Here is a 16,915-nt window from a genome sequence, read left to right on the forward strand (position 1 = left end):
GTTCCCTAATACATCAACTCCGCTGGAACAAATTCTAGTTTTCAAAACAAGAATTATAGCAGAATTGACTTTTATTTTCAAATAAATATTTGCCTTTTCTCCCTTTCACCACTACCCTCCATCTGAAAAAGTACACGCACACACATCATAAATATACAGAGTCAAGCAAAAAACATGTCTAGATTTGCCATGTTCAAAAAACATGTCTTAGCCTACCTACATTGTGAGTTTATTACTTCTTTATTAGGAGATGGGCAGCATTGTTTCATTATGAGTTCTCCAAAATTGTGGTTGGCCATTATATTGACCAGTTTCCAAGTCTTTCAAAGTCATTACAATGTAGTTGTTATTTTAGAAATTTTTCTCTTGGTTCTGCTCATTTCATTTTGCATCAGTTTATACAAGTTTCCTGAGGTTTCTCCGAAATACTCCCCTGCATCATTTCTTAATAGTACAATAGTATTCCCTTATATTAGTTTATTCTTTGCTACCACAAAAAAGAGGCACTATAAATATTTTTGTACATATGAATCCTTTTCCTTCCTCTTTCTTTACCTCTGTGGTATAAACCTAGTGGTGGTATTGCTGGTTAAAAAATATGGAGTTTTGGGGGCATAGTTCCAAATTGCTTTCTGTAAGTCTTTCCATGAGTGGGAGTATTTTTATACCTAGGCATCTCGACTAGTTCCCATTCCCACCTACCCCTGACCTCCATCTTCAGCATCATTGATTTTGAAGTTTGCTATTTGAGGTTATAGGTGCAGCTTGACTGAAGTTTTCCTTTCTTAGGCTTACTGACCTGTATTGGATTAGAGTCATGGATTTGTCCTCCTTAGGACCACATTCTAACAGACTGAGGAAACCATCTCGTAAATGGTCATATTCATTTTTCTAATGCTTTGGTTTGATTGTCAAACTGCAAGATTCATCTATACTATTTTTTCAGGCTTAAGGGAATTTTTTAAGGACATATTTATGTCCTTCATCAATAGACATCAGTACTGCCCAAGAAGCCTATGTAGTATATAAGTCTCCTTGCAACAGGAAATGCTTTATTAAGCAGTTTATATGGTAAATGAAAGGCAAAAGGATTTTCTTTGTTTGCTTGCTTAGGATAGCCAGAAATGAAACCTAGATCATTAGATTCGTCCTCTCTATCTTTCTAATGGACTGATCATTTTTATTTAGTTATATGTCCCCTCAGTTTTGCATTTTAGCCAAGCTAGATGATCATAACAATCTTATTATCATCACTAAAAACAAAATAAAATCTGTTAGGTCTTTTTGATGACCACTGGGATACAAACTCTGAAACTGCACAACTAAAGGACAAAGTAAGCAATACTTCTTTTAAAAAATTGATAATAAATGTAGTCTATATCTCCTTAGAGGTTATAGATCTTTCAGATTGAGGAGTCAAATAGCAAATATGCCTAGGAAGTGTATTTTCATCTCTTATGTATTCCACCTATAAAATGTTTTCCTATTTCCACTGAAGAATGTGGAGGATAGACAGAAAAGGGGAGAGACATTGTTATGCCTTTCTAATGAGGGCAACAAAAGAGGAAAATCATCTTAATAAACCAAAGCTGGAATTTCAAAGTCCACTTTGGGAAGCCTTTGTTGAAAAATAAAATCTCTTTTGGTTTATATAACAACCCCTCCCAAAACAACAAAATCCCCAAGGAACTGAGATTCTTGTAATTTCTACATGGCATTAATGTTACATGATTTCTTTGTGTTGACCTTTCTACATGACTCGTAGAAACAATAATTTGTTTCAATCTTGCATAGTCAGGTAACTGCCTCTGTTGTTATAGTTGTGTTAAACAGTAAGACACAGTGTATCCTTTCAAAGAGGTTTTTGCATTGATTTATTTTTTTTGGTGGGGTAAAGAATTCCTTATTTTATATCTCGGATAAAAACAATTTTTTCCAAAACTAGATTTACACAATTCTGTGAAATGGAGCACTTTGGATCTTATACTTTTAGTTTTCTATTTCTCTTGTTAAGTAACAAAGTTGGTTAGCAAAATGGTTCATCTGAACCCTCCTAAAAATAGTGTTTTCATGATTCGTAAAAAAATGGAATCCTCTATTACCAGTTTGACATAGTTATATATTTTGAAGACTATCACAATGAATCTATTATCGTGACTCCAGGCACATTCACAAACCAATTTTCTCCAGGGCTCCTGCTATTTAGGAGACTTGATGTGAAATGTTTTTGCAAAGTGACCTGTGTGAAAATAGTCTTGCCATTTTGAGACCATCAGGAAATTCTGAAGATGAAGATACTCCTTGGAAAACATTCTATCTACTTACAATCTTGGAAGCCTTAAAATCCCTTTGTCTGCTCTTTAATATAACAGCATGAAAAGGGATAAGGAAATGCTATCAAATTGACCACAGAACCCAAATCTATTAAATGTTATTGCATTTATTAAATATTATGATATGCTTGTCATATACTTCTATATATCAAGTAACAATATCATGAGTATATACTAGTAATCTGTTGCAGATCATGCAGTGTACAATGCAGCCTATAGGGCCATAGAATCATTTGTGATTTGGAGAAGAAAAAAGAATCAAAGTTCAAATAAAATTGAAAATATGCTTCACATTGGAAGTGATTGTTTTCAAGCCCTTGATGATCTCCCATTTTATCAGATGGTATTGGCAAATGTGAGATAGGCCAGTGAAAATTTTGCTATTTACATAGACCTTTCTAAAACTGTAGACACAATCAAATTTATATGCAACTACAAGCATTTTGCTATTTTTTTTTTAATTAAAGAGTAATGACATCTCTGAGAATATTTCAGTTCATTTATATGGAAAGTTTTTTTAATAGCAAAATTGTTATGCTCAATTCTAACTCTATAACATAAGAACAATGGAAGTTAATATAAGGTATACATCATTCAAGTGCTTTGCAGACATTAACTAATTAATCTAATTTAAAACCAACAAAAGGAAACACCCAGAAATATTTCATGCAGCACAGAGTCAGCTGGAAATATTCTTTGCCACTGGATTTTAGTCAAATGGTACATAGCAAGTTTTAAAAAAGGTGTAGCCTAGTTTGATGCAGTATTTGTAGTGGGAGAGCCAAGTGGAATCTTAGCAGACTTGGAGAGAAAGGCATTTTTTTTTTACAGATTTTCCCATTTTGTTCTATTCCCAGTGGCTGCTCAATTGGCATTGTGTGTGTTTTAAATTGGTTTTCAGTTTTGTGTGATGTTACTCTAAAAAAAAACAGATTGTGGACATTTCAGAAACCATGACATACAAATGGATAAAACAGGAGGCTCAATCTACAATATAAAAACCATATAATTTCACCTTTAATTCATGGAAAGATATACTTCATTTTGCTGATATCTATATCTATTTATCTATCTATATAATATATGTGTGTTTGACTACCACATGCTTTTTCTTAAAAAATACCATATGTTATATTTGTAAACAAACTTGTTTCGTAATTTAAAAACTTGGGCTTTTTGCATTTTGTTTTCCCTTCCCTCTGAGATTTTTCAATGCCATTCTCTCCACTTTTAAAAAAGGACTACGGGAAGAGGAAAATGGCATAGGCTAATCAAGTCCCAATTCCTTTTCTTTTTTTCCCAGATAGCAAAATGTGTAGTTTTTAACTCATTCTCCCCACTGGAGTGTCTTCACTCCTTTTGTGGATCGGTTTAAAGAGAAAAGAGCTTCAAATTGGACCTAGAAATAAAGGGCCCCTTCTTCATTCTCATGGGAGAAGCTTAAAAAATTAATTTCTCTTAAGATTTCCCCCTCCCCCTTTTTTATTTGCCTCCATTATAAGGCTAACAGAGCCACCACTCCCCCTTTTTTTTTCTTAAGATTCCCAACCCCCTCCACCCTCTCAGCCTCTCGATATTTTCCAGCCATCTTTAGCAAGGCCTTGCTCTCCAGTAGCTGCGGCTTGCGGCCGTTTAAAGGACTGACTCAGATCCTAAAATGTCTGATTGAAATACACGTTGGACAAAAAAAAAAAAAATCCTCTCTCCATCCTTCTCACCACCACCACCATCACCAGGGCGAGAGTTAAAATCCAGCAGCCCCATATGGGTGAGACTTGGCAGGTCTGTCAGACTTATTTTAAAATTCGTAATAATCTAAGCTAGTTATAAGAATAATAGCATATTGCATGCCTTTCTCTCTAACCAACACCCCCCCTCCCCAATCTTCCCTTCCCCCATTCCCAGCCCCCCCCCTCCCCTCCTCCCCCTTCTCCCTTTCCTCTCTTTTGTTCGCTCGGCTCTCCGGCCGTGCCTGGGCGAGCTGGGGCCACGGCGGCACCCTCCCCTCCCTCCCTAGGCCGCAGCTTCTGCTCAGCCCCGGGCTGGCGGCGCCGCGCGCGGCCTACTCTGCCAAGCTGCCCTGGGTCGTCGCGCGCGGCTCCCCGGGAGAGAGGCACAGGGCCGCGCGCGGCGGGGACCCGAGCGCCGGCGCCCGCCTGCCCGCCTGCCCAGCCCGGGGCTTCAGACTTTCCAGGCCCCGGGGTATCTTGCGGTGGGGCCCGGCCCGGCCCGGGAGCCCCTGCTGCTGTGGTTGCTCCTGTTGCAGCTGCCCGGGGAGCTGAAGCTGCGGCGCAGCCAGTGGTGGTAGTAATAGCAGCAGCAGCAGCAGCAACAGCAGCAGCAGCAGCAGCAGCAGCAGCAACAGCGGCGGCGGCGAGGCCGCCCCAACACACACACACAGACCCAGGCAGCGGGAATGCAGATGACACGCCCGTAATATGGAAGCAGCCGCCGCCGCTGCCGCCGCCGTAGCAGCAGCAACAGCAGCAGCCACGACAGCTACAGCAGCAGCCGGCGGCGCCGAGCTAAACAAAGGTCATCAGAGCCGAGGCCCAGACACCCGGGCTTGACCGCTGCAAAGGCCAACACCGGGAAGGGGGTGGGTGTGCGCCTCTGTGTGTGAGTGTGTATATATGGGTGTGGGTGGTGGGAAAGGTGAGGGTCGGAGGGCAGGAAGAAACCAGGAGAGGGGGGCGCTGGGCATTAGACTGGAATGGGTGGTGGTGGTGGTAGCAGAAGGAGGGGGGGGAGGCAGGTCGCGTTTGCATCTGCCCCTGGCTGCTGCCACCACCGCAGGGGTGGGGTGGCAGGGGGGATTCTAGTCCCCGTGGCCTGCCTGCATTGGCCTCTCCAAGCCCTTCTCTGGGGAGAGCTTCTCTTCCTTTTGCTGCCACTTTCGTGGGGGGTTGCAAAAGGGAGCCGCTGGAGCTAGGCCCCACGGCTTCTGAGAGGGGGCCACGTGAGCAGTGGGGCACTCCTTCTCCTCCTCCCCTCCCCCAGCACTGTCTCTACACTGTTTATTTTAAAGGGGCCTCTGTCCCCCCACTCCTCCCCTTCTTCCCCTTCATCCTTCCTTCTCCTTATGGACATCCCCAGCTTTCTTCCCTGGGGTGAAGGGATTTGGACCTTTTTTCTCCCCAGGTGCTTGAAAGAAGAGGAGAAGGTTGGAGCCAGAGGAGGGGGGTGGCCGTCTAGCCGGGTGGGCGGGCGTGGGGCATGTGGTGGTGGTAGTGGTGCTGGTGGTGGTGGTGGCAGCGTTGGGAGAGAGGGGAGGGCAGCCAGGGAGGTGGGGTGGAGTGGAGTCGGGGTGTCAGGCAGAGAAGAACCTGGTCAACAAACCCGCAGCTCTCTGCTGTGGGGTTGAAGGCCGTCGTGTGCAGCAAACGCATCCTGAGTAAGGACAGAGCTCTAGATTTTTCTTTATTGGGGGGCTCTTTGTTAGCTCCCAACCCAGACACACACACACACACACACACACACACACACAGATCTGAGCCAGGTTGTGGGAGGTAAGTGGGGAAAGGAAGGAGGGGGAAATGGATGTGCTGGGAGCATCGGGTAGAAGGGAGGGGGGAATGGGGCCCTGAGAGGCTTTAGGGGAGCTGCAGAGGTGAGCATTTCCAGGGTTTGTGCATGTGTGTTGGGGGGGGATACACGAGGACTTCCCCTCCTCACCAGGACCAAAAAGGAAAAAGCAACCCCTAGCGAGATCCCCCTGCGCTGTTGATTTTCAGGGACTTGTTGGCAACTCAGCGAGGGTTGCCATAGCTTTTTTATGTAGGGTGACCAGAACCGGCTGAAACTGGTTTGAGGCAGATCAGCTCCTGAACACAATGCAGTCACTGAGCTACTACAGTGGGATAGCAGCTTCCTCCCTTCATGGCAGCCAAAAGCAGAGGAGCTTGCAGGAAGGTACCATCCCAACACAGTATGTGAATGCACACTTTAGACACCACACAGCACTGGTATGTGTCTAATGTAGTCCTAAAAGATTCTGGATAGGGAAGAGGAGGAAAAAAAGACTGGAAAGGTTTGCAGGATCTGAGGTGGCTTAGTCTTTTCCTGCCTTTTTCTTTTGCTTAAGGGATGGACAAGGAACTGAGATTTATGACCCTTATTAAAGAAAAAAAAATGTGCTTTGCTAGGGTGGGGACACTTGGTTTTTGCAGTCTCTCTTTTTTTTTTTTAACAAAACCAAACCAAAATGAACTGATGACTTTGTAATTGTAGTTTTATTTGTGACTTGGAGAATGCTGCTTTGCATGCTGTTTTCTTTTGCAGGAGATGTACTGGTCTTGTGCTTTTCATCTTAGATGCTAGGGTGTGTGCGTGGATATGTGGGGGTGGGGGTACATCTGACTTTTGTGAAGGCCAAAAGGTAACAATATTGTTCTAGGAATGAGCATAAATGCATTGCAGTGATGCTGTGAGGCATACATACTGTCTTTTTTTTTTCTTGTAGGCCTATTGACTGGGGCTGCTTTTAACCCTTTCATATTTGCAGAGGTAATGCATCTGTGTGACAGTAACTGAGCATTGATCAGTCTTTTCAAAAGGTCAAGGTTCAAGAGGTGAGATATGATATTTTGGGCATAAATATAATAATTTGAAGGCACATGCAGACACAGATTAACTCTGACAACCGATTGGTACGCTGGTGAAGAAATCGTGGTTTGATTGTACAAGAAATACTCCTATCTTACCCAAGTTTCATGGAATTAGTTTGACTTTATGATGTCATTGTTATCAGAGGTAACGTAGGATGGCTTCATTTTAAATAGCATGTGCATAGGCTTCTCAGTGGCTACTCACTTTCAAGAAATAGGCCTTGATAAGTGCCAAGTGCAAATACTGGGAAGAAACCATGGGCCTTGTGGGGAAAATGCAGTGTTTTGTATTGCACTATGGTCCTGACCATATAGCATTTTCCTTGTGGTTACATAAAAGGTAACTGCCTCATCAGAGGGAGGCCACCTGGTTATAATTTTAGAATTTAGAGGCTTTGGATTTAGACCTACATTTTCTTCATGCAACTGACCAGCTTTATTTTACTTTGCAGCATTGTCTCATCCTGAAAGGGATTCATTTGGAACCAAGTAAAGGGATGTTTTAGTGATTTTGATGGTGGTAGTAGTAGTGGTGATGATGGGTGTATTAGGGGGAGAGGTTAGTGTAGGGAGGATAGCTTGGAAGATGAATGTTCTAGTGGATTATTTGTGGGGTACATTTTAACATGGAATAATAATGAAGTATTAGAAGAACACTGGACGGGTTGGCATCCTCTGCCAAAGGATGCCTGTTTCCTACCCATAATGTCACAATCATGGATAATAGAAAGTCTTAAATATCTTAAAAGTATATTCTTAAGTTTGAGTTGGCATTTAAATTTATCATGGAAAAGTAAAGGCTTTAGAGGAAGAGAAGAGAGAAGAAAGCAGTAATGAATGTAGCAAAGTGAAGAACAAAGGCTGTTAAAGCTTACACAGGAACACTAAACATTTTGCCTTGGGGATCCTTGCGAAAGGACTGTAACTTCCTAAAACAGGAAATCAGCAACTCTAGAATCTTATCCAGAATGATGTTAACAAATATAACCAGTCTTGCCTGTTGGAGCTTAGTAAAACTATAATCATAGGGTGAGCAATAGAAGGATACCTGAAAATGAATTTTTGTGACTAGGGTGAAGTGCTTATTTTGCTCTTCTGTCTGTTCAAAAGAGCAGACAATCTCAGAAACACTGAGAATTTAAAATTAAGTTAAGTAATGGTAGTTGTGAGCAGCATAGCTGCATTAAAATGGGTGACAAGTATGGAAGGGTGTTTTTTTTTGTTAATTAAAATTTTACTGTGACTTCAGAACCTAAAGTATTTCAATGAAGCATAACAAAAGGAAGAGAAGATTGCTCTCTGTAGGTAAAAAAATACTTTGTGCAATATTTTGTATAGATAATCTCGTAAGATTTGCTAAAATAGTAAAATAATGGAGTAAAATTCCTTTTCAGATGTTGCTAAAATTATTTTTCAAATTCAGCATCATTTCTGAGTGCCAGAGATTCTGTATTTCACTATAAGAATTATGCTTGCAAAGCAGACTCAAATCCATGTTTCATATTTATTGTGTTTTCTATCCTAAACTGCCAACCAAAATTCACATGACTAAACATAATCATTCTTAATTTTAGAACAATAAGCTGATTTAAAATTGTGGTCACTGAAATCATTCCCTTAAAGTGAGTGGTTTTTTTTTTAAATTTAAATTTGAAAGACAAACCTCTGACGAGTGGCAGATTTTTTTCCCCTAAGATGTTAAAAATGCCTTTTGGGAATTGCATGCATAGAATATACTTAAATGACATTCTGGTTTGAAGTCCTATTGGTGGTTTTAGCTTTATGTTTTCATAAATCTTCTGGAAAATAGCGTTTGGTTTTTGTATGTAGGCCAGTATTTCCAGCTGAAAATGCTGTTTAACGTTGGAGGGCTGGTTCTCTGCATCAGTAATCATGAGCTCATCTTGGATTGAGGTTTTTCTCCAGTATTTGGACTTGCACAGAGGCACAACAATTTAGCAAGTTTTAGGTCCCATTTGAGAGGTAGCTGAAGTTGGGAATGTGAATACAAACGGGTCGATTATGCATTAGCATGTTGAGTCTTGGGAAAGGGGCAAAATGTTGACATAGACATTTCAGGGCCTTTGCTTTGATGGTAGCTAGTTGTACACGCAGGCAGGCCCTGCCCTATCTCACATAGAAAGCTCTGGTTGAGATTGCCTGCAGCTGTACTGAAGTATTTCTGAGCATGAATTATAATCCATTTTGACGAAAGAATGTGTTCATTTGGCTATAGAAGGTAAACTGAAGAGAAGGTAAAACTGGAGTTTTTGAACCCATACTTTTTAATTTTCTATTTGGAGAAATTTTTTTCTGTGTATATTAAATTACTGGCTTAAAAAATTAATGGAATCTTATTTGTTGAGAAATAAGGGCTCTTTTGCCTTATGATTTTTTTCCCCCTATTTTGCTTTTTTTGGGGGGTGGAATAGCTTTTCAAAAGAATACTAGAGGAGGTAGAGAGCCATTAACATTTAACAGATTTTTTCTTTATTACCTGTTGGCTAGGTTATTTGAGTTTTATATAGGTTAAAATTTTGTATCCTGCATTTTTTTTTACTTCCCCCAGAGTACTTTCTTGAGCTTTACTCTGAGATATAGAATGTCTCTAGTTGGTTTCAAATAACCTTCCCTTATCTTTTGAATAGTATTTGGTAGAACTCTATTTAGCCATTCATAGCCATTCAGAGTTAGATGGCTAGGTTTCCCTGATGTAGAATGTCCAAAGGTAGCCAATAAAAAGGAAAAGAGGGCATTTAAAATTATTCTGGGTTACTTCTTTTAACTACTTGTAAGTATAACTCTCCTAATGAATTTTCTTCTTTGTGTTAATATTTTAGATAATTATGTTTCTCATGAATTAAAGGATAACATCTTTGAATGATAAAAGAAACAGCTACCCTTATCAACTGAAAAAAGATCAACCTTATAAATTACATTTTAGACTTCTGATGTCACATGGCATAACAAAAGTTTTATGAATGGATATCAAAATGTGAGATAAAGTGATAATGGAGAATTGTCTAATGGGATGACATGCTTCATAACCCAGAACTAATCTAAATTAGATAAAAGTGGAAACAAAAAAAAATCAAAGTACTGAAATATTTTATTCTTTATAGCTATATTTCCAGAAATTTAATTTTTATAGCCATCTTAAGCTTCATTAAAATATTAAAAAACAGTAATTACGTCCATCTAAAAGCTAGTCCCAAGTTCTAGGTTTATAAAGAAAGCAGTTGGATTCCGTATTTGTAGAAGAGGCACACTCTTCATGCATATCATGCATAAGGGAGTTTAACTTAGTTATAATTTATTGATCTCAAAGAATATGGTACGGACAGGTACTGACCTGTGTGACATGCCCATTTGAGTCTCTTCTATCATGATTCAGGGACATGTCATAGTGTACATAAGTTCCACCCAAGAGTTCTCTTCCAAGATTGCAGCTAGTCTATGAAGTGGCTCCCAAATATTTGGCCTTCCTTTCAGAAGTAAACAAAGGGAGCTGGAACCTTTTATAGAACCACCAATCTAGGGTTCCTCAGGAACTTTTGAATATGCCAGGAAGAATTAAGCAAGATAAAGATGTCACAGATATTGATATCATTCTTTTGGTGCTTCGTGGTCACACCTATGGATTTGTCAGTCATTCCATCTCTTTCTGTCAACCCATTTTTGCCTTGCCCTTCCTCTGGGGGAAGGAGTCATGTTTGACCAGATTTCTTATGACAGAGAGAGAGAGAGAGAGAGAGAAGGAGAGAAATTGAGAGAGAGAAAATGAGAGAGAGAGTGAGAGTTCAAATTTGGTCTCAGACACTAGATGTGTGACCCTGAACAAGTCACTTAACTTCTCTCAGTTTCCTCACTTGTAAGATGAGCTGGAGAAGGAAATTTCAAATTACTCCAGTATCTTTGCCAAGGAAACCTTAAATGAGGTCACAGAGATTCAAATATGCCTGAAAAATGACTGAACAAAGCAGAATTCTTAGTATTTCTCAAAATCAAGCTTTGATGGAGATTGTAGCAAAAGTATTAGTGTCATATATTTCAGTCTCCAGTAAGTATGAAAATCCAATTGGATTAGTGGCAAATGCTGTAAGAGACTATCTTCTTCAAATTCCTATGTAGCACCAGGGCAATTTAAGACCTGGTCTTCTGGAACAGTTGATAGGCTGCTTTTTTTATGCATGTTCATTCAGAACTTAGCTCAAAACCAGATTCCTTATGCCCTTGTTTAGTTTTATAATCCTTAGTGAACTGTGGATTAGGATAACTGAAAAATCAAATATCCCAAATTTTATACACATACATACACTCACACACTCTCTCTCCCTCCATCCCCTGTTCATCAAGTTTATGTAGAAAGCAAGGAATAAATGTATGATTGTGTCTAGCCTTAAGAATTAGCTCCCTCTACTACTATAATTATATCTGGGTAGTTGGGACACTGAGAATGAGATTCAATAATCATCTCTTCAGTTTGCCTTTCAATAGACTAGATTATCGTTAACTTTTTCTCCAGAAAAGCCAGGATTTGGGATATAAATTCTTCCACTTCCCTTGTATTATTGAAAATACAGAAATATGTATGTCACTTCATAGAGCCAACAGGTGTTAAATTAATCCTCATTTGCTGGAGTCCCCATGAAAGATGGTAATCACTCTTTGCTCTAGGTTTTAGGAATGTCATTGATTCCCTACTTCTCTTACATTGTAGTGAGTTCCATTTTTCCTGCCCTATTTTCAAGGTATTTGGGAGTGGGATAGGGAGAAGCATGTAAGAATAAACTCAGAATGAATCTTACTGATATTAATTAAATAAGTATTTTATCTTTGGAGGGTTTTAGTTACAGGACTGGCTCTAAAGCAAGTGAATCTTGGGAGCAGAGGGGGTATGTTTGTTTCTTTTTTGGCTTTACTTTCCAGTCAGAGAACCGAAGTCTGAATTCTGTAGATACATTTATCCACTTGGATTTGGATTCAGGAAAAATTTATACCTGTCTGTTATTTAGATTGTCTGGCTGGTTGTCCCATAGGAAAATTTGTGTTGACTTAAGGCATTAAAGAAGAGTTTCTTTGCTTTAACTGATCCAATAGAAATATTACATTTCTCTACATATGACAAATAAGAGGGAGGGAGAGTAGGGATAGAAAGCCAGCCTTGGAATCAGCAAGACCTGGGTTCAAATTCCATCTCTCAAACATGTTGAGAGTATTCTAGGAAACTCTCAAAGGCTATTAATTTGCAGAATAGTTGCTGAACTCTATTGGAAGGGGAAGTTTCCTCCCTGGGAGTTCCCTGCACTGGTGAAATCATAGGTCTTAACAAAAAACGATGTGTGTGTGTGTGGGGGGCAATTAAATAAATAAACATCTAATTTTTCTCATTCGTGATTTGGATGCTATAATTACTCATTTGGGGAGATAGAAGATTGGAAGATAGGACATTGTTTTCTATGTGATTGCCAAGCCTTTTTTTTCCAGTTTTTTTCACAAAACTGTCAATACTTGGGGTATCATGAAATGACCAAAGATGATTTTTCTTCCCCAAACAGGGCACTGTGGGATTGAGATTCCACATAGAATTTACTCCTCTCTCTCTTTTTTTAATCTTCCTGATGGGGTGGGAGAAGGAAGACTCTCTCTCACTCTCTCTCTCTCTCTCTCTCTCTCTCTCTCTCTCTCTCTCTCTCTCTCTCTCTCTCCTTGAACTAGAGGAAGATGAACAACAACCAGAGAATAAGGACAGATTGGAGCTGTAGATGAGAATGACTCTACATCAGATTTAGAAAGTAGAATACCTGAGATTAGATCTAGTTCCTCTAATGAAGACCACCAAGTCCTGTGGGGATTAAGGAACTTGGAATGGGGATCTAGTTCTGATCAAAGAGGCCTACTCAGTGATTTAACATAGACTTAATAGATTTAGAAGTAGAAGGGACCCTAGAGGTCCAACCTCATTCTACAGATAAGGAAATTGAGGCTTAGGAAGATTAAGTGGCTAGCTCAAAATAACACAGCAAGTAGCTAGCTAAAGTGGGATTTTAGCCCGAGTCCTTCTGGTTTTCTATCTCCAGAAATGTTCTCTAGTGCACCATGCTACCTGTCACAGGCAAAAGGAAACAGTGTAGTCTTATAGAATTGTTATAGCATTTGTACAAAAATTCCTCAGGTTTGGTAAATCTTGTTTTACTGGATTATTCTATTGTTATTGGGCAGTACCACTAGGGATTGTTAATCTAAGTTTTATTGGAAAAATGCACAGATGTGAAACCATCCTACATGTGCCAGATCTGTGGCTTCCTTCAGCTTATGTACCAAGTACTTTATTTTTTTAATTTTGATTTTATTTTTATTATGCAAAACAAACTTCCATACTGAGCACACCCATATATAACCAGAACCCCAAATAAATCCATAAATACACTGATGTGAAAGATAGTGCACTTTGATCTGCATCCATTTGACTTCAACAGTTCTTCCTCTGGAGGCAGATTGCATTCCCCACATTTCAGGATCCCAGATCATTGTCCCAGATCATTGCATCGCTGAGAGTAGCCAAGTTTTCAGAGTGGATCATTTCACAATACCTCTGTGACTGTACAATGTTCTCTCGGTTCTGCATATTTTGCTTCGCATCAGTTCCTACAGGTCTTTCCAGCTTTTTCTGAAATCATCTTGTTTATCATTGCTTACAGCACAGTAGTATTCCGTCACCAACATGCACCAGAAGTGCTAAGTACTTTAGATGAACTGTTCTCTGCCAAAGGACCTGACACAATTGGGATCTGAACCAGGAAGATTACCCAGTGTGAGATTACTGCTAGTGTTTATAATCTAGGTTGCTACCCTGGGTTCCCACTCCTATTATTCATGCTGCATCTGACTCCAGTCTTCTAACCTCTTATAGGCTAGTTTCCATTCCTGGGATCCTGGACCAGATTCTCTGTCTGGAATCCAGGCCTGTCACCTTTCATGATCTGCCAAATTAAAATTAAGGCTTGTTAAGCAATTACTACTGGTAGTATGATGTGGTGGGTACTAGGGACCTTATAAAAATTTATATAAGTTGTAGTTCCTGCCATGAGGAAACTTAAAAATACAGCAGTGAGGTAAGACAAACATTGAGAACAGTAATGCACAGTAATATTTGATAAGCACCTTAAATAGGGACAAAATATATCATGTGAGGTCTTTTAAGCCCTTCTGAATATCCTTCTTCACTTTTCCCTACTGATCTCCCTCTCTTCCACTAAATTCAGACAAAAATTCTTTCTTTTATTGGAATACTATCCCAACCCCTCTTAAGTTTAGTGCCTGTCCTCTGCTAATTACTTACTCTTTATCTTATATATAGCTTGCTCTGTAGACATTTGTTTGCATGTCAGCTCCCCAGTTAGATTGTAAGCTCCTTGAGGGCTAGGACTATCTTTTGCCTTCTTATATCCCCAGAGTTTAGCACAGTGCCTGGCACTTAGCACATAGCAGGTACTTAATAAATGTCAATTGATTAATCTACCACCTGTCTCTGACCTTTGATACTGACTTATGCCCCTAACTTGATGCTAGATGCCTTTTCTGGCTTGAACACTGGTTGCTGGGCATTCACTAGGTCATTCCTGCTTCCTACACCCCTGCCTTTGCCCTATTTCTCCCAAGTCCTGGCTCTTTACCCCACATCTTCAAGCATTTGCTGCCTGAAGTCCTGGTGTTGACAGAATCAAAAGGTAAATTCAATACAGAGATTAGATCCAGGGGATCTTTGGGCTGGAGCCACCTGTTGTAATTTAGTGGTTGTCATAGGGATGGTCTGATCTTGAGTCAACATGCAAACTGCTGTTTTCTTGGCCAGTGCTCAGAATGAACTACCTCATCATCAGATGCCTGGTTGCCCTTTCTTAATTGTGACATAGTTCAATAAAATCATCAGTAAACTAGGGAGTGAGCTCAGATTTATTGGATTATAGGACCCTGGGTTTTGAGGTAGAAGGGACAGTAGGTGTCATCTAGTCCAAACCCTCCATTTCACTGATGAGAAGACTGAAGCTCAGAATCTTCTGTAATTTGCTTGGATCACATAGCTATTAACTGTCAGAGAAACTGAGATTGGCAGTTAGCTTAAGTGTGAATGTAGGCTAGACACGAAGGAGGTGGTCAAGGAAGAAGTGTAGAGTTGGGACAAATTCAGGAAACTAGCAGAGTAAGGCTGGGGATCAGAACTGGTAGTAGGTTAAAGTCAGGATGTCCATAAATAGCTAGGAGTGGATTGAGAAACAAGTCAGAAACTAGACAAATCAAGAAGACACAGGACAGATTAAAGTTGTGCAATACTAAAGGATATAGTAAAAAAAGCCAAGATAGGCACAGAGCAATATGGAAAATCCCAAGGCATAGGAAACAAGAGATGAAAGGTCAGAGCAGGGCAAGCAGGAAACCAAATTCAAACCAGTATTGGCAAGAAGAGTTCTGATAACTGAAGCCACACTACCTTACACCCACAGCTTTTAAATGACTAGGCAAGAAGTAGTTCCAACCTACCTTGTCATTATGGGGTTAGGGAGCACCTGGCTTCTGAAAAAGTATGGGTTTGGGGAAGTACTAACATCTGGCAGGTAAAGAGGTGAGAGGTAGACATTAAACAAACACGTGACGATTTCAGTAGAAATGAGGTCCTATCCTCTAGGATATTACAGTCTAGTGAAGGAAATGGGATAAATACAATAAAAATTGACATATATATAACAAATGCCAAAAAACAAGGACTGACTAACTTCATTGTTATGGAACTATGCAAAGAGGTTCTCATTTTAAGCATTTCTGAAAATTGCTTTGTCAAGCTTTATGGTAGAATTCTTATAGAATATATTTCTTTTCTTGAGACACTATAATTCTTCAAAAGAATGAGTCGAGGAAGAAAGTTAAGTGTAAGCCTTTATTTTTAGGGCAGTTATTAAAAAAAAAGGTGAAAAGTAAGGATTGCTTACTAGGACAATGTATAAATAATAGTTTCTTTTTCTAGCACACTTTACAACTAAAGAAGGGCTTTTACATCTTTTATGGCATTTAATCCACATATTACTAGTCCCATTTTTACAAATAGGGAAACATTTTGAGAGGTGACGTAATTTGCACAAATTTTATAACTGGTGAATGGAAGGATGAAGATCTAAACACATATGACAACATTGATTGGCTATCATTTTTCCAATAATATTTTTGTGTCTAGGGCTAAGAACTACCTCCATTACTGTAACTTTTTTTGTGTGCTGATGGTGAGGTATTTATTTGTTATTTTTTGGTGCTAGTAGATTAAAGTTAGGTTTTGTAGTGATAGAATCATAGTCTTTCACTAGTTTGCCATATCATCAATGACATGTGGTTTTTAGGTGACTCCCTTGATACAGTGGATAGATTATTGGAATCAGGAAGATATGAGTTCAAATTTTGCCTCATACTGTCTGTGTGATGCTGAGCCAGTCCTTAAGCTCAGTTTGGTCACTTATCTTTAATTTTCTTATCTATTAAAATAACAGAGTTGTTGGTAGGCTGAAAAGAGAACTTGTATAAAGCAATTAGCAACCTTGAATTGATAAATGTCAATCATCTTTGTCATAGATTAGTTAAAGGTATAATCTAGGAGTAGACCATGAACCCTTCCTTGCTGATATGGAGAGTAAACTTGTTTCCTTGACCTCCTTGCCACCATTGTCTGATCAGATGAGCCAAATTCCAATGTAGAGGAAAAAAGACTGAACTCCATATCAGGGGATTTAGATTTGTGACCCTAGCATTTACCATTTTTATAACATCAACTACTTTGATGCTCAGTTTCCTTGTCCATAAAATGGGGATAATGTACAACTACTTCACAGGGATATTGTGAAATAATCACTTTGTGAACTTTACTAAATAGACATTTTAGCATTTACTACATATATGTCATATTACTGGTTAGCATCAAGATATCAGTTA

The 16,915-nt window shown here is 39.6% G+C and overlaps 1 protein-coding gene across 34 annotated transcripts in view; it reads left to right on the plus strand.

Annotated features, from left to right (window-relative positions):
* Positions 1-3,899: 3,899 nt before the first annotated feature.
* ZNF532 (zinc finger protein 532) overlaps positions 3,900-16,915 on the plus strand; it is a 112,699-nt gene continuing 99,683 nt past the window's right edge. For 3 of the 34 annotated variants that reach the window (XM_056824514.1, XM_056824520.1, XM_056824511.1), the window contains exon 1: positions 4,351-4,932. The gene's annotated coding sequence lies outside the window, so the exon portion shown is untranslated. Of the gene's footprint in view, positions 4,116-4,254; positions 4,933-5,158; positions 5,843-6,086; positions 6,299-6,795; positions 6,905-16,915 lie in introns of those variants that run through there. The other 31 variants (XM_016431633.2, XM_056824507.1, XM_007487518.3 and 28 more) reach the window with 25 other exon arrangements.

The sequence above is a fragment of the Monodelphis domestica genome, chromosome 3, assembly GCF_027887165.1.
Source record: "Monodelphis domestica isolate mMonDom1 chromosome 3, mMonDom1.pri, whole genome shotgun sequence".
In the NCBI taxonomy this organism is placed as follows: Eukaryota; Metazoa; Chordata; class Mammalia; order Didelphimorphia; family Didelphidae; genus Monodelphis; species Monodelphis domestica.